The sequence below is a fragment of the Aristolochia californica genome, unplaced genomic scaffold (genome assembly GCF_029961685.1).
Source record: "Aristolochia californica isolate CCGP_79_NKW_82.1479 unplaced genomic scaffold, dmAriCali1.0.hap1 SCAF_2, whole genome shotgun sequence".
Taxonomy (NCBI): Eukaryota; Viridiplantae; Streptophyta; class Magnoliopsida; order Piperales; family Aristolochiaceae; genus Aristolochia; species Aristolochia californica.
The window spans coordinates 28,120,383-28,139,589 of NW_027181881.1; positions in this window are offsets into that span (position 1 = coordinate 28,120,383).

A 19,207-nucleotide genomic window follows, 5' to 3' on the forward strand; every position below is an offset into this window, starting at 1 on the left:
AGTAGGAAAAAAAGTGGGTTGTTTGGCTCTGGTAAATATCCCACCGCACGTTGACTTGGGAATTTAATTTTTCCTTCTCCTAAATTTTTTTGATCATTAGGTGTTTTGCATCTGCAACATGTTTCAGGCATGCATATCCATATTTAAAACATGTTAGGATCAATTAGAAATCACTTTCTTATAAAATTCCACCAAGTTATTAGGGGTTGTACTAGTGGAATCTCCCAAACATAGATAACAAAACTTTGGTGTTCATTTTTTGTGAGCTAAATAATTTTCTTCAATTACATTTGTTATAGTTTTCAATTTTTTCCATACATAAACTCTAAAATTTTCATTTTTTTGTGACCTATTTGCCTTATCTTTTTGTTTACAAGAAAAATGGGTGAGTGAAAACTCAAGTTTGGATTTGAAAAAAAATTGAACATTCAAAATAAAAATGCACAAATTGAAAGAGAGATAATTTCATCTAGTATATGTGCTGTTTAAGGATTGTAAACTCTTTTATTTTATTATATATTTTCTTTTGCAAGCATCGGAAAAGGGGGGGCGAGGCATTTTTAACTGAGTGTTGACTCCCTAACCATAAGTCATTTCTTGCAAAAATAATAGCCATTACACATCATTAATCGATCAAAATATTTACAATGGTCAATGATTGTTAGGTCCGGTTTTTGTTTATAGGCCAAAAGTGGGTTGTTTGGCTCTAGTAAATATCCCACCGCACGTTAACTTGAGAATTTAAGTTTTCCTACTCCTTGAAATTTTTGGATCATTAGGTCATTTTCATCTTTAACATGTGTCAGGCATGCATATCCATATTTAAATCAATTTAGGATCAATTTGAAATCTCTTTCTTATAAAATTCCACCAAGCTCTTAGGGGTTGTACTAGTGAAATTTCCCAAACATTGGTGTTAATTTTTAGTTTGTGAAATAATTTTCTTCACTTACATTGATAATAGTTTTTAATTTTTTGCATACATAAACTCTATAATTTTCATTTTTTTATGATCAATTTTCCTTATATTTTTGTTTAAGGGAGTGTGAAAACTCAAGTTTGGATTTGAAAAAAAATTGAACATCCCAAATGGAAATGCACAAATGCTAAGAGAGATAATTCAAAAATTTTTATGCGATATTTAAGGATTGCAAACTCTTTTAGTTTTTTATTTATTGGGTTTTGCAATCATCGGAAGAGGGGGAGGGGATGGGGGCAAGAACCTTAACTCATTTCTAACAAAAATTATAGCCGTTACACATCATTAATCAATCAAAACATTTACGGTGATCAATGATTGTTAAGTCCGCTTTTTGTAAAATAAGAAAAATGTGGGTTATTTAGCTTTGGAAAATATCCCATCGCACATTAACTTGAGAATATAATTTTTTCTACTCCATGAAAATTTTGGATCATAAAGTCATTTGCATCATCAACATGTTTCAGGCATACATATCCACCACATTTAAAATATTTTCGAATCAATTCAAAATCTCTTTCTTATAAAATTCCACCTAGCTATTAGAGGTTGTACTAGTGAAATTTCCCAAACATGGAGAACAAAAATTTATTGTTCATTTTTAGTGTGTGAAATAATTTTCTTCACTTACATTTATTACATTTTTCAATTTTTTGCATACATTAACTCAAAATTTTGTATTTTGTTGTGATCTGTTTGCCTTATCTTTTTGTTTATGAGAAAAAATGGGAGAGTGAAAACTCAAGTTTGGATTTGAAAAAAAATTGAACATCCAAAATGGAAATGTACAAATTCTGAGAAAAATAATTCCAAAAAGTATATGTGATTTTTAAGGATTGTAAACTCTTTTAGTTTTTTATATATTGGGTTTTGCAATAATCGGAAGAGGGGGGACGACGCATTTTTACTGAGTGTTGAATCCCAAAGCATAAGCCATTTCTAACAAAAATTATAGCCATTACACATCATGAACCGATCAAAACATTTATGTTGATCAATGATTGTTAGGTCCGCTTTTTGTATAATAGGCAAAAAGTGGGTTGTTTGGCTCGGGTAAATATCCCACCACACGTTAACTTGAGAATTTAATTTTTCCTACTCCTTGAAATTTTTGGATCATTAAGTCATTTGCATTTTCAACATGTTTAAGGCATGCATATCCATATTTGAAACATGTTAGGATCAAATAGAATTCTCTTTCTTATAAAATTCCACCAAGCTATTAGGTGTTGTACTGGTGGAATTTCCCAAACACTTATAACAAAACTTTGGTGTTCATTTTTTGTGAGCAAAATAATTTTCTTCACTTAAATTTATTATAGTTTTCAATTTTTTCCATACTTAAACTCTAAAATTTTCAATTTGTTGTGACCTATTTGCCTTATCTTTTTGTTTACAAGAAAAATGGGAGAGTGAAAACTCAAGTTTGGATTTAAAAAAAATTGAACATACAAAATGGAAATGCAAAAATGCTCAGAGAGATAATTTCAAAAATTATCTATGATTTTAAAAGATGTTAAACTCTTTTAGTTTATTATATATTAGGTTTTGCAATCATCGGAAAAGGGGGGAGCGAGGCATTTTTAACTGAGTGTTGACTCCAAAACCAAAAGTCATTTCTAACAAAAATTATAGCCGTTACACATCATTAATTGATCAAAACAGTTACGATGATCAATGATTGTTAGGTCCATTTTTTGTAAATTGGCGAAAAGTCGGTTGTTTGGCTCCATTAAATATCCCACCGCACGTTAACTTGAGAATTTAATTTTTCCAACTCTTTGAAATTTTTGGATCTATAGGTCATTTGCATCTTCAACATGTTTCAGGCATTCATATCCATATTTAAAATATGTTTGGATCAATTAGAAATCTCTTTCTTATAAAATTCCACTAAGCTATTAGGGGTTGTACTGGTGGAATTTGCCAAACATGGATAAGAAAACTTTGGTGTTCATTTTTAGTGCGTGAAATAATTTTCTTCATTTACATTTCTTATTGTTTTTAATATTTTTCATACATAAACTCTAAAATTTTCTTTTTGTTGTGATCTATTTGCCTTCTATTTTTCTTTACGAGAAAATGGGAGAGTGAAAACTCAAGTTTTGATTTGAAAAAAATTTGAACATTCAAAATGGAAATACACAAATGTTGAGAGATAATTCCAAAAAGTATCTATGATTTTTAAGGATTGTAAACTCTTTTAGTTATTTCTAAATTAGGTTTTCCAATCATCGAAAAAGGGGGGGCGAGGCATTTTTAACCTAGTGTTGACTCCCTAACCATAAGTCAATTCAAACAAAAACTATAGCTGTTACACATCATTAATCGACCAAAACATTTATGATTTTCTATGATTTTTAGGTACACTTTTTTTAAATAGGCAAAAAGAGGGTTATTGGCTCTGGTAAATATCCCATAGCACTTTAACTTCAGAATTTAATTTTTCCTACTCCTTGAAATTTTTGGATCATTAGGTCATTAGCATCTTCAACATGTCTCAGGCATGCATATCCACCACATTTAATCCATGTTACGCTCAATTAAAACTCTCTTTCTTACAAAATTCCACCAAGCTATTAGGGGTTGTTCTAGTGGAATTTCCCAAAGAAGGATAACAAAACTTTGGTGTTCATTTTTAGTGTGTGAAATAATTTTCTTCACTCACATTTATTATAGTTTTCAATTTTTTTCATACTTAAACTCTAAAATTTTCATTTTGTTGAGATCTGTGAGCCTTATCTTTTAGTTTACGAGAAAAAATGGGAGTGTGAAAACTAAAGTTTGGATTTGAAAAAAATTGAACATCCAAAATGGAAATGCACAAATGCTGAGAGAGATAATTCCAAAGTGTATATGTGATATTTAACGATTATAAACTCTTTTAGTTTTTTAAATATTGGGTTTTGCAATCTTCTGGGGCGAGGCACTTTTAACAGACTGTTGACTCCCAAACCATAAGTCATTTCTAAAAAAAATTATAGCCGTTACACATCATTAATCAATCAAAACATTACGATGATCAACGATTTTTAGGTCCGATTTTTGTAAAATTGGCAAAAAGTGGGTTGTTTGGCTCAGGTAAATATCCCACTCCACGTTAACTTGAGAATTTACTTTTTTCTACTGAAAGAAATTTTTGGATAATTAGGTCATTTGCATCTTGAACATGTTTCTGGCATGCATATCCACAACATTTAAAACATGTTATGATCAATTAGAAATCTCTTTCTTATAAAATTCCACCAAGCTATAAGGGGTTATACTGGTGGAATTTCCCAAATATGGATATCAAAACTTTGATGTTCATTTTTAGTGCGTGAAATAATTTTCTTCACTTACATTTATTATAGTTTTAAATTTTTTGCATACTTAAACTCAAAAATTTTCATTTTGTTGTGATCTATTTGTCTTATCTTTTTGTTTACGAGAAAAATGGGAGAGTGAAAACTCAAGTTTGGATTTGAAAAACAATTGAACATCAAAATTGGAAATGCACAAATGATGAGAGAGATAATACCAAAATGTATATGTGATTTTTAAGGATTGTAAACTCTTTCAGTTTTATATATTAGGTTTTCCAATCATCGGAAAAGGGGGGTCGAGGAATTTTTAACTGAGTGTTGACTCCCAAACCATAAGTCATTTCAAACAAAATTTATAGCCGTTACACATCCTTAATCGATCTACACATTTATGATGATCTATGATTGTTAGGTCCGCTTTTTGTAAATAGGCAAAAAGTGGGTTGTTTGGCTCTGGTAAATATCCCACCGCACGTTAACTTGAGAATTTAATTTTTCCTACTCCATGAAATTTTTGGATCATTAGGTCATTTGCTTCTTCAACATGTGTTAGGCATGCATATCCATATATAAAACATGTTAGGATCAATTAGAAATCTCTTTGTTATAAAAATCGACCAAGCTATTAGGGGTTGTACTGGTGGAATTTCCCAAACAAGGATAACAAAACTTAGGTGTTCATTTTTGGTGAGCGAAATAATTTTCTTCACTTACCTTTATTATAGCTTTCAATTTTTTCCATTCATAAACTCTAAAATTTTCATTTTGTTGTGATCTATTTGCCTTATCTTTTTTTTTACGAGAAAAATGGGAGGGTGAAAACACAAGTTTGGATTTGAAAAAAATTGAACATCTAAAATGGAAATGCACAAATGCAGAGAGTGATAATTCCTAAAAGTATCTATGATTTTTAAGGATTGTAAACTCTTTTAATTTTTTATATATTGACTTTTGCAATCATCAGAAGAGGGGGACAAGGCATTTTTATCTGAGTGTTGACTCCCAAACCATAGGTCATTCCTAACAAAAATTATAGCCGTAACACATCATTAATCCATCAAAATATTTACGATGATCAATGATTGTTAGGTCACTTTTTGTATAATAGACAAAAAGTGGGTTGTTTGGCTCTGGTAAATATCCTTGAAATTTTTGGATCATTAGGTCATTTGCATCTTCAACATGTTTGAGGCATGTATATCCGTATTTAAAACATGTTAGGATCAATTAGAAATCTCTTTCATATAAAATTCCATCAGCTAGAGGGAGTTGTACAAGTGGAAATTCCCAAACATGGGTAATAAAACTTTGGGGTTCATTTTTTGTGAGCGAAATAATTTTATTCACTTACATTTATTATAATTTTCAATTTTTTCCATACATAAACTCTAAAATTTTCATTTTTTTGTGAACTATTTTACTTATCTTTTTGTTTATGAGAAAAATGAGAGAGTGAAAACTCAAGTTTGGATTTCAAAAAAAATTGAACAACCAAAATGGAAATGCACAAATGATGAGCGAGATAATTCCTAAAATTATCTGTGATTTTTATGGATTGTAAACTCTTTTAGTTAAAAATATTATAAATTATGTTTTACAATCACGGGAAAAAGGGGGGCGAGGTATTTTTAACTGAGTGTTGACTCCCAAACCATAAGTCATTTCTAACAAAAAATATAGCCGTTACACATCAATAATCGATCAAAACATTTAGAATGATCTTTGATTGTTAGGTTCATTTTTGTAAAGAGGAAAAAAGTGGGTTATTTGGCTCTGATAAATATCCTACCGCACGTTAACTTGAGAATTTAATTTTTCCTATGCCTTGAAATTTTTGGATCATTAGTTCATTTGCATCTTAAACATGTTTTAGGCATGCATATCCATATTTAAAACATGTTAGTATCAATTTGAAATATCTTTATTATTAAATTCCAACAAGCTATTGGTGGTTGTACTGGTGGAATTTCCCAAGCATGGATAACAAAACTTTGGTGTTGATTTTTTGTGAGCTAAATAATTTTCTTCATTTACAATTATTATATTTTTCAATTTTTTTCATACATAACCTCTAAAATTTTCATTTTGTTGTGACCTATTAGCCATACCTTTTTGTTTACGAGAAAAATGGGAAAGTGAAAATTCAAGTTTGGAATTGAAAAAAAATTGAACATCCAAAATGGAAATGCACAAATGATGAGAGAGATAATTCCAAAACATATCTTTGATATTTAAGGATTGTAAGCTCTTTTGGTTTTTTATATGTTAGATTTTGCAATCATCGGAAAAGGGGGGTCGAGGAATTTTTAACCGAGTGTTGACTCCCAAACCATAAGTCATTTCTAACAAAAATTATAGTCGTTACAAGTCATTAATTGAACAAAATATTTATGATGATCTATGATTGTTAGGTCCGCTTTTTGTGAATAGGCAAAAGTGTGTTGTTTGGCTCTGGTAAATATCCAACCGCACGTTAACTTGAGAATTTAATTTTTCCTAGTCCTTTAAATTTTTGGATCATTCGGTCATTTCCATCTTCAACATGTTTCAGGCATGCATATCCATATTTAAAACATGTTAGGATCAATTAGAAATCATTTTCTTATAAAATTCCACCTAGCTATTAGGGGTTGTACTGGTGGAATTTCCCAACCATGGATAAAAAAACTTTGGAGTTCATTTTTTTGAGCAAAATTAGTTTCTTCAATAAAATTTATTATAGTTTTCAATTTTTTGCATACATAAAGTGTAAAATTTTTATTTTGTTGTGATCTATTTGCCTTCTCTTTTTGTTTACGAGAAAAATGGGAGAGTGAAAACTCAAGTTTGGAATTGAAATAAAATTGAACATCTAAAATGGAAATGCACAAATTCTGAGAGAGATAATTCCAAAAGTATCTATGAATTTTAAGGATTTTAAACTGTTTTAGTTTTTTCTATATTAGGTTTTGTAATCATCGAAAAGGGGGGGGGGGGGGGGGGGGGGGTGTGAGGTATTTTTAACTGAGTGTTGACTTCCTAACCATAAGTCATTTCTAACAAAAATTATAGCCGTTACACTTCATTAATTGTTCAAAACATTTACGTTGATCTATGATTGTTAGGTCCGCTTTTTGTAAATAGGAAAAAAATGGGTTGTTTCACTCTAGTAAATATCCTATCGCACGTTAACTTGAGAATTTAATTTTTTGTACTCCTTGAAAATTTTGGATCATTAGGTCATTTGCATCTTAATCTTGTTTTAGGCATGCATATCCATATTTAAACCATGTTAGAATCAATAAGAAATCTTGTTCTTATAAAATTCCACCAAGCGATTAGAGTTTGTACTGGTGGAATTTCCCAAACATGGACAACAAAACTGTGGTGTTCATTTTTGTGAGCAAAATAATTTTCTTCACTTACATTTATTCTAGTTTTCAATTTTTTGCACACATAAAGTGTAAAATTTTCATTTTGTTGTGATCTATTTGCCTTCTCTTTTTGTTTACTTGAAAATGGGAGAGTGAAAACTCAAGTTTAGATTTGAAAAAAAATTGAACATTCAAAATGGAAATGAACAAATTTTGAGAGAGATAATTTGAATAGTATCTATGATTTTTAACGAGTATAAACTCTTTTAGTTTTTTATATAATCATTTCCAACAGAAATTATAGCCATTACACATCATTAATCGATCAAAACATTTACGATGATCTATGATTGTTACGTAAGCTTTTTTAAAATTGGTAAAAAGTGGGTTGTTTGGCTCTAGTAAATATCCCACCGCACATTAACTTCAGAATTTAATTTTTCCTTCTCCTTGAAATTTTGGATCATTAGGTCATTCGCATCTTCAACATCTTTCAGGCATGCATATCCATATTTAAAACATTTTAGGATCAATTAAAAATCCCTTTGTTATAAAATTCCACCAAGCTATTAGGGGTTGTACAGGTGGAATTCCCAAACTTGGATAACAAAACTTTGGTGTACATTTTTAGTGCATGAAATAATTTTCTTCACTTACATTCGTTATAGTTTTCAATTTTTCCCATACATAAACTCTAAAATTTTCATTTTTTTGTGATCTATTTGTTTTGTCTTTTAGTTTACGAGAAAAATGGGTGAGTGAAAACTCAAATTTGGATTTGAAAAAAAATTGAACATCAAAATGGAAATGCACAAATGCTGAGAGAGATAATTCCAAAAAGTTTCTATGATTTTTCAAGATAGTAAACTCTTTTAGTTTTTTATATATTAGGTTTTGCAATACTCGGAAAAAGGGGTCGAGGAATTTTTAACTGAGTGTTGACTCCCCAACCATAAGTAATTTCATACAAAAATTATAGCCATTAAACATCATTAATTGATCAAAACATTTACGATGATCTATGATTGTTAGGTCCGCTTTTTGTAAATAGGCAAAAAGTGGGTTGTTTGGCTCTGGTTAATATCCCACTGCACGTAAACTTGAGAAATTAATTTTTCCTACTCCTTGAAATTTTTGGATCATTATGTCATTTGCATCTTCAACATGTGTCAAGCATTCATACACATATTTAAAACATGTTAGGATCAATTAGAAATCTCTTTCTTATAAAATTCAAACAAGCTATTAGGGGTTGTACTGGTGGAATTTCCCAAACATGGATAACAAAACTCTGGTGTTCATTTTTTGTTAGAAAAATAATTATTTTCACTTACATTTAGTATAGTTTTCATTTTTTTTCATACATAAACTCTAAAATTTTCATTTTGTTGTGACCTCTTTGCCTCAGATTTTTTTTTACGAGAAAAATGGGAGATTGAAAACTCAAGTTTGGATTTGAAAAAAAATTGAACATCACAATTCGAAATCCAAAAATACAGAGAGAGATAATTCCAAAAAGTATCTTTAATTTTTAAAGATTGTAAACTCTTTAAGTTTTTTATACATTAGGTTTTGCATTCATCGGACAAGTGGGGACGGGGATTTTTTAACTGAGTGTTGACTCCCAAACCATAAGTCATTTCTAACAAAAATTATAGCCGTTACACTTCATTAATCAATCAAAAAATTTACTATGATCTATGATTGTTAGGTCCCCTTTTTGTAAAAAAGCAAAAAGTGGGTTTTTTGGCTCTGGTAAATATCCCACGGCACGTTAACTTGTGAATTATTTTTTTCTACTCCTTGAAATTTTTGGATCATTAGGTCATTTTCTTCTTCATAATGTATCAGGCATGCGTATCCATATTTAAAACATGTAGGATCAATTAGAAATCTCTTTCTTATAAAATTCCACCAAGCTATTAGGGTTGTACTAGTGGAATTTCCCAAACATGGATAACAAAACTTTGGTGTTCATTTTTGGTGTGAAAAATAATTTTCTTCACTTACATTTATTATAGATTACAATTTTTTCCATACATAACCTCTAAAATTTTCATTTTGTTGTGACCTATTGGCTTTATCTTTTTGTTTATGAGAAAAATGGGAGAGTGAAAACTCAAGTTTGAATTTGAAATAAGATTGAACATCCAAAATGGAATTGTAAAAATGCTGAGAGAGATAGTTCCAAAAAGTATAGGTGATTTTTAAGGATTGAAACTCTTTTAATTTATTATTTATTAGTATTTGCAATCATCAGAAAAGGGGGAGCGTGGCATTTTAACTGAGTGTTGACTCCCTAACCATAAGTCATTTCTAACAAAAATTATAGACATTTTGCATCATTAATGGATCAAAATATTTACGATGATCTATAATTGTTAAGTCCACCTTTTGTAAATAGAAAAAAAAGTGGGATGCTTGGATCTGGTAAATATCCCACCGTACGTTAACTTGAGAATTTACTTTTTCCTACTCCTTGAAAATTTTAGGTCATTAGGTCATTTACATCTTAACCATCTTTCTGGCATACATATCCTTATTTAAAACATGTTTGGATCAATTAGAAATCTCTTTCATATAAAATTCCACCATTGTATTATGGGTTGTACTGTGGAATTTCCCAAACATGGATAAAAAAACTTTGGTGTTCATTTTTAGTGCGTGAAATAATTTTCTGCACTTAAATATTTTATTGTTTTCAATTTTTTGCAAACATAAATGCTAAAATTTTCCTATTGTTGTGATCTATTTGCCTTCGCTTTTCATTTACGAGAAAATGGAAGAGTGAAAACTCAAGTTTTGATTTGAAAAAAAATTTAACATTCAAAATGGAAACGCACAAATGCTGAGAGAGATAATTCCAAAATGTATCTCTGATTTTTTAGGATTGTAAACTCTTTTAGTTTTTTATATATTAGGTTTTCCAATTATCGAAAAAGGGGAGGCGAGGGATTTTTAACAAAGTGTTCACTCCCTAACCATAAGTCAATTCTAACAAAAACTATAGCCGTTACACATCATTAATCGACCAAAACATTTATGATGATCTATGATTGTTAGGTACGCTTTTTGTAAATAGGCAACAAGAGGGTTAATGGCTCTAGTAAATATCCCACTGCACGTTAACTTGAGAATTTAATTTTTCATACTCCTTGAAATTTTTGGATCATTAGGTCATTAGCCTCTTCAACATGTTTTAGGCATGCATATCCACCACATTTAAAACATATTAGGATCATTTAGAAATCTTTTTTGTATAAAATTCCACCAAGCTATTAGGGGTTGTACTAGTGGAATTTCCCAAAGAAGGATAACAAAACTTTGATAATTCATTTTTAGTGCGTGAAATAATTTTCTTCACTAACATTTATTATAGTTTTCAAATGTTTGCATACATAAACTTTAAAATTTTCATTTTGTTGTGATCTATTTGCCTTATCTTTTTGTTTACGAGAAAAATGGGAGTGTGAAAACTTAAGTTTGGATTTGAAAAAAATTGAACATCCAAAATGGAAATGCACAAATGCTAAGAGAGATAATTCCAAAGAGTATCTGTGATATTTAACGATTGTAAACTCGTTTAGTTTTTTAAATATTGGGTTTTGCAATCTTCGGAAGAGGGGGGTTAGGCATTTTTAACTGACAGTTGACTCCCAAACCATAAGTCATTTCTAACAAAATATATAGCCGTTACACATCATTAATCAATCAAAATATTTACAAAGATCTATGATTGTTAGGTCCACTTTTTGTGAAATTGGCAAAAGTTGGGTTGTTTGGCTCTAGTAAATATCCCACCGCACGTTAACTTGGGAATTTAATTTTTCTACTCCATGAAAATTTTTGATCATTAGGACATTTGCATCTTCAACATGTTTCTGCAATGAATATCCACCACATTTAAAACATGTTAGGATCAATTAGAATTCTCTTTCTTATAAAATTCCACCAATCTATTAGGGGTTGTACTAGTGAAATTTTCCAACCAAGGATAACAAAACTTTGGTGTACATTTTTAGTGTGTGAAATAATTTTCTTCACTTACATTAATTATAGTTTTCAATTTTTTTCATACTTAAACTCAAAAAATTTCATTTTGTTGTGATGTATTTGCCTTTTCTTTTTGTTTATGAGAAAAGTGGGAGAGAGAAAACTCAATTTTGGATTTCAAAAAAAATAGAACATCCAAAATGGAAATTCAGAAATACTAATAGAGATATTCCAAAAATTATCTGAGATTTTTAAGGATTGTATACTCTTTTAGTTTTTTATATATTGGGTTTTACAATCATCGAAAGAGGGGGGACGAGGCATTTTTAATTGAATGTTGACTCCCAAAGCACAAGTCAGTTTGAATAAAAATTATAGCCGTTATACATCATTAATCGATCAAAACATTTACAATGATCAACGATTGTTAGAACCACTATTTTATATGATAGGCAAAAAGTGGGTTGTTTGGCTCTGGTAAATATCCCACCGCACGTTAACTTGAGAATTTAATTTTTCCTACTCCTTGAAATTTTTGGATCATTAGGTCATTTGCTTCTTCAACATGTGTCTGGCATGCATATCCATATTTAAAACATGTTAAGATCAATTAGAAATCTCTTTGTTATAAAAATCCACCAAGCGATTAGGGGTTGTACTGGTGGAATTTCCCAAACAAGGATAACAAAACTTAGGTGTTCATTTATTGTGAGCGAAATAATTTTCTTCACTTACATTTATTATTGTTTTCAATTTTTTCCATACATAAACTCTAAAATTTTCATTTTGTTGTGATCTATTTGTCTTATTTTTTTTTTACGAGAAAAATGGGAGTGTGAAAACTCAAGTTTGGATTTGAAAACAATTAAACATCCAAAATTTAAATGTACAAATGCTGGGATAGATAATTCCAAAAATTATCCATGATTTTCAAGGATTGTAAACTCTTTAAGTTTGTTATATATTGTAAACTCTTTTAGTTTGTAACGGCTATAATTTTAGTTTGGATTTGAAAAAAAATTGAACTTCCAAATTGGAAATGCACAAAATCTTAGAGAGATAATTTCAAACAGTTTCTGTGATTTTTAAGGATTGTAAACTCTTTTAGTTCATTATATGTTCGGTTTTGCAATCATCGAAAAAGGGGGACGAGCAATTTTTAACTGAGTGTTGACTACCAAACCACATGTCATTTCTAACAAAAATTATAACCATTACACATCATTAATTGATCAAAACATTTACGATGATCTATGATTGTTAGTTTCACTTTTTTTAAATAGGCAAAAAGTGGGTTGTTTGGCTCTGGGAAATATCCCACCGCACGTCAACTTGAGAATTAATTTTTCCTACTCCTTGAAAATTTTGGATCATTAGGTCATTTGCATCTTCAAGATGTTTTAGCCATGCATATCCATATTTAAAACATGTTAGGATCAATTAGAAATCTCTTTCTTATAAAATTCCACCAAGCTATTAGGGGTTATACTGGTGTAATTTCCCAAACATGGATAACAAAACTTTGGTGTTCATTTTTTGTGAGCGAAATAATTTTCTTGACTAACTTTTATTAAAGTTTTCAATTTTTTCCATTCGTAAACTCTTAAATTTTCAATTTTTTGTGACCTATTTGCCTTTTCTTTTTGTTTACGAGACAAATGGGAAAGTGAAAACTGAAGTTTGGATTTGAAAAAAAATTGAACATCCAAAATGGAAATGCACAAATGCTGAGAGAGATAATTCCAATAAGTTTATGTAATTTTTAAGGATTATAAACTCTTTTAGTTTATTATATATTAGGTTTTACAATCATTGGAAAAGGGGGGTGAGGCCCTTTTAACTACATGTTGACTCCCAAACCATTAGTCATTTCTAAAAAAAATTATAGTCATAACATATCATTAATAGATCAAAACTTTTATGATTATCTATGATTGTTAAGTCCGCTTTTTTTAAATAGGAAATAAGTGGGTTGTTTGGCTCTGGAAAATATCCCACCACACGTTAACTTCCGAATTTAATTTTTCCTACTCCTTGAAATTTTTGTATGATTAGGTCATTTGCATCTTCAACATGTTTTTGGCATCCATATCCATATTTAAGACATGTTAGGATCAATTTGAAATCTCTTTCTTGTAAAATTCCACCTAGCTATTAGGGGTTGTACTGGTGGAATTTCCCAAACATAGATACCAAAACTTTTGTGTACATTTTTAGTGCGTGAAATAATTTTCTACACTTTCATTTGTTATAGTTTTCAATTTTTTCCATACATAAACTCTAAAATTATCATTTTGTTGTGATCTATTTGCCTTATCTTTTTGTTTATGAGAAAAATGGGTGAGTGAAAACTCAAGTTTGGATTTGAAATAAAATTGAACATCCAAAATGGAAATGCACAAATGCCAAGAGATATAATTCCAAAAAGTATCTGTGATTTTTAAGGATTGTTAACTCTTTTAGATTTTTATGTATTAGGTTTTCCAATCATCGGAAAAGGGGGGCGAGGCATTTTTAACCGAGTGTTGACTCCCAAACCATAAGTCAATTCTAACAAAAATTATTGTTGTTACACATCATTAATCGATCAAAACATTTATGATGATCTATGATTGTTAGGTCCGCTTTTTGTAAATAGGAAAAAAACTGGGTTGTTTGGCTCTGGTAAATATCCTGTTGGACGTTAACTTGAGAATTTCCCACCACACGTTTAACTTGAGAATTTAAATTTTCCTACTCCTTGAAATGTTTGGATCTTAAGGTCATTTGCATCTTCAACATGTTTTAGGCATGCATATCCATATTTAAAACATGTTAGGATCAAATAAATATCTCTTTCTTATAAAATTCCACCAAGCTATTTGGGGTTGTACTAGTGGAATTACCCAAACAAGGATAACAAATCTTTTACTTTTTTATATATTAAGTTTTGCAATCATCGAAAATTGGGGGGGCGAGGGGTTTTCTACTGTGTGTGGACTCCCAAACCATAAGTCATTTCTAACCAAAATTATAGCCGGTACACATCATTAATCAATCGAAACATTTATGATGATCTAAGATTGTTAGGTCCGCTTTTTGTAAAAAGGCAAAAAATGGGGTGTTTGGCTCTGGAAAATATCTGACCGCACGTTAGGTTCAAAATTTAATTTTTCCTGCGCATTGAAATTTTTGGATCATTCGGTCATTTGCATCTTCAACATGTTTCAATATCCATATTTAAAACATGTTAGGCACAATTAGAAATCTCTTTCTTATAAAATTCCACCAAGCTATTAGGGGTTGTACTGGTAGAATTTTCCAAACATGGATAACAAATCTTTTGTGTTCATTTTTAGTGTGTGAAATAGTTTTCTTCACTTACATTTATTATAGTTTTTAATTTTTTGCATATATAAACTCTAAAATTATCATTTTGGTGTGATCAATTTGCTTTATCTTTTTGTTTATGAGAAAAAATGGGAGAGTGAAAACTCTAGTTTGGATTTGAAAAAATATTGTACATCCAAATTCGAAATGCACAAATGCTGAGAGAGATAATTTGAAAAAGTATCTATGATTTTTAAGGATCATAAACTCTTTTAGTTTTTTATATATGAAAGGGGGGACGAGGCATTTTTAATTCAGTGTTCACTGCCAAACCATAATTCATTTATAACAAAAATTATAACCGTTACACATCATTAATTGATCAAAACTATTACAATGATCTATGATTGTTGGTCCGCTTTTTGTCAAAAGGCAAAAAGTGGGTTGTTTGGCTCTGGTAAATATCCCACCGTACATTAACTTGAGAATTTAATTTTTCCTACTCCTTGAAATTTTTGGATCATTAGATCATTTTTATCTTCAACATGTTTCAGGCATGCTTATCCATATTTAAAACATGTTAGGATCAATTAGAAATATCCTTCTTATAAAATTCCACCAAGCTATTAGGGGTTGTACTGGTGGAATTTCCCAAACATGGATAACAAAACTTTGGTGTGCATTTTTAGTGCATGAAATAATTTTCTTCACCTATATTTAGTATAGGTTTCAATTTTTTGGATACATAAACTCAAAAATTTTCATTTTGTTGTCAACTATTTGCCTTATCCTTTTGTTTACGAGAAAAATAGGTGAGCGAAAACTCAAGTTTGGATTTGAGAAAAAATATAACATCCAAAATGGAAATGCACAAATGTTGATTGAGATAATTTCAAAAATTATATGTGATTTTTAAGGATTGGAAACTCTTTTAGGGTTTTATATATTAGCTTTTGCAATCATCTGAAAAGTCGGGGAGAGGCATTTTTAACTGAATGTTGACTCCAAAACCATAAGTCATTTCTAAGAAAAAATATAGCCAATACACATCATTAATCGATCAAAAAATTGACGATGATCTACGATTGTTAGGTCCGCTTTTTGTAAATAGGCAAAAAGTTGGTTGTTTGGCTCTGGTAAATATCCCACCGCACGTTTACTTGAGAATTTAATTTTTCCTACTCCTTGAAATTTTTTATCATTAGGTCATTTTCATTTTCAACATGTTTTAGGCATGGATATCCATATTTAAAATATGTTAGGATCAATTAGCTTTTTGGGGTTGTACTGGTGGAATTTCCCAAACATGGATAACAAAACTTATTTGTTCATTTTTAGTGCGTGGAATAATTTTCTTTACATACATTATTATAGTTTTCAATTTTTTGCACTCACAAACTCTAAAATTTTCATTTTTTTGTCATCTATTTGCCTTATCTTTTCGTTTACGCGTAAAATGTGAGAGTGAAAACTAAAGTTTGGATTTGAAATAATATTGAACATCCAAAATAGAAATGAACAAATGTTGAGAGTGATAACTCCAAAAAGTATCTGTGATTTTTAAGGATTGTGAACTCTTTTATGTTTTTATATATTAGGTTTTGCAATCATCGGAGCAAAGGGGGGGGGGGGGGGGGGGGGGGGGGGGGGTGCGAGGCATTTTTCACTGAGTGTTGACTCCCAAACCATATGTCATTTATAACAAAAAATATAGCCGTTACTTATCATTAATTGATAAAAACATTTACATTGATCTATGATTGCTAGGTCCGCTTTTTGTTAGTAGGCAAAATGTGGGTTGTTTGGCTCAGGTAAATATCCCACCGGATGTTAACTTGAGAATTTAATTTTTCCTACTCCTTGAAATTTTTGGATGATTAGGTCATTTGCATCTTCACAATGTTTCAGCCATGCATATCCATATTTAAAATATGTTAGGATCAATTAAAAATCTCTTTCTTATAAAATTCCACCAAGCTATTAGGGGGTGTACTGGTGAAATTTCCCAAACATGGATAACAAAACTTTGGTGTTCATTTTTTTTTAGCGAAATAATTTTATTCACTTACATTTATTATACTTTTCAATTTTTTGCATACATAAACTCTAAAATTTTCATTTTTTTGTAATCTATTTGCCTTATATATTAGTTTATGAGAAAAATGGGACAGTGAAAACTCAAGTTTGGATTTGATAAAAAATTGAACATCCAAAATGAAAATGAAAAATGTTGAAAGAGATAATTCCAAAACGTATTTATGATTTTTAGGGATTATAAACTCTTTTAGTTTTTTACATACTAGGTTTTACAGTCATCGGAAAAGGGGGGGGGGGGGGGGGGGCAAGGTATTTTTAACTGTGTGTTGACTCCAAAACCATAAGTTATTTCTAAAAAAAAATTATAGCCGTTACACATCATTAATCGATCAAAACATTTATGATGATCGATAATTGTTAGGTCCACTTTTTGTAAATAGGCAAAAAGTGGGTTGTTTGGTTCTGGTAAAAGGATACCACACGTTAACTTGAGAATTTAATTTTTGTTACTCCTTGAAATTTATGGATCATTAGGTCATTTGCATCTTCAACATGTTTCAGGCATGCATATAGATATTTAAAACATGTTAGGATAAATTAGAAATTTCTTTCTTATAAAATTCCACCAAGCTATTAGGGGTTGTACTGGTGGAATTTTCCAAACAAGAATAACAAAACCTTTGTGTTCATTTTTTGTGACCAAAATAATTTTCTTCACGTACATTTATTATAGTTTTCAATTTTTTACATACATAAACTCTAAAATTTTCTTTTTTTTGTGATCTATTTGCCTTATATTTTTATATACGAGAAAAATGGAAGAGTGAAAACTTAAGTATGGATTTGAAAAAAATTGAACATCCAAAATGGAAATGCACAAAATCTAAGAGAGATAATTCTAAAAAGTATCTATGATTTTTAAGGATTATAAATTCTTTTAGTTTTTAATTTATTAGGTTTTCCAATCATCGTAAAAGAGGGGGGGGGGGGGGGGGGCGCGGGCAATTTTAACTGAGTGTTGACTCCCAAACTATAAGTCATTTCTTACAAAAATTATAGCCGTTACACGTCATTAATCGGTTAGGTCCATTTTTTGTAAATTGGAAAAAAGTGCGTTGTTTTGCTCCCGTAAATATCCCACTGCACGCTAACTTGAGAATTTAATTTTTACTACTCAATGAAATTTTTGGATCATTAGGTCATTTGCAACTTCAACATTTTCAGGCATGCATATCCATATTTAAAACATGTTAGTATCAATTAGAAACCTCTTTCTTATAAAACTCTACCAAACTATTAGGGGTTGTACTCGTGGAATTTCCCAAACATGGATAACCAAACTTTAGTGTTCATTTTTAGTGCATGAAATAATTTTATGCACTTACATTTGATATAGTTTTTAATATTTTCATACATAAACTCTAAAATTTTCATTTTGTTGTGACCTATTTGCCTTATCTTTTTGTTTACGAGAAAAATGGGAGAGTGAAGACTCAAGTTTGGATTTGAAAAAAAATTGAACATCCAAAATGGAAATGCACAAATGGTGAGAGAGATAATTCCAAAAAGTATATGTGATTTTTAAGGATTGTAACCTCTTTTAGTTTATTATATATTAGTTGTTGCAATCATCGGGGGCAAACCATAAGTCATTTCTAACAAAAATTATAGCCATTACACACCATTAATCGATCAAAAATTTTACGTTGATCTATGATTGTTAGGTCCGTATTTTAAAAATATGAAAAATGTGGGTTGATTGGCTCAGGTAAATATCCCACCGAACGTTAACTTGAGAATTTAATTTCTCCTACTCAAAATTTTTGGATCATTAGGTCATTTGCATCTTCAACGTGTTTCAGGCATGCATATCCATATTTAAGACATGTTAGGATCAATTAGAAATCTCTTTCTTATAAAATTCCGCCAAGCGATTAGGGGTTGTAATGGTGGAATTTCCAAAACATGGATCACAAAACTTTGGTGTACATTTTTAGTGCGTTAAATAATTTTCTTCACTTACATTTGTTATAGTTTTCAATTTTTTGCATACATAAACTATAAAATTTTCATTTTGTTGTGATCTATTTGCCTTATCTTTTTGTTTACGAGAAAAATGGGAGAGTGAAAACTCAATTTTGGATTTGAAAAAAAATTGAACATCCAAAATGGAAATGGACAAAAGCTCAGAAAGATAATTCCAAAAAGTATCTTTGATTTTTAAGGATCGT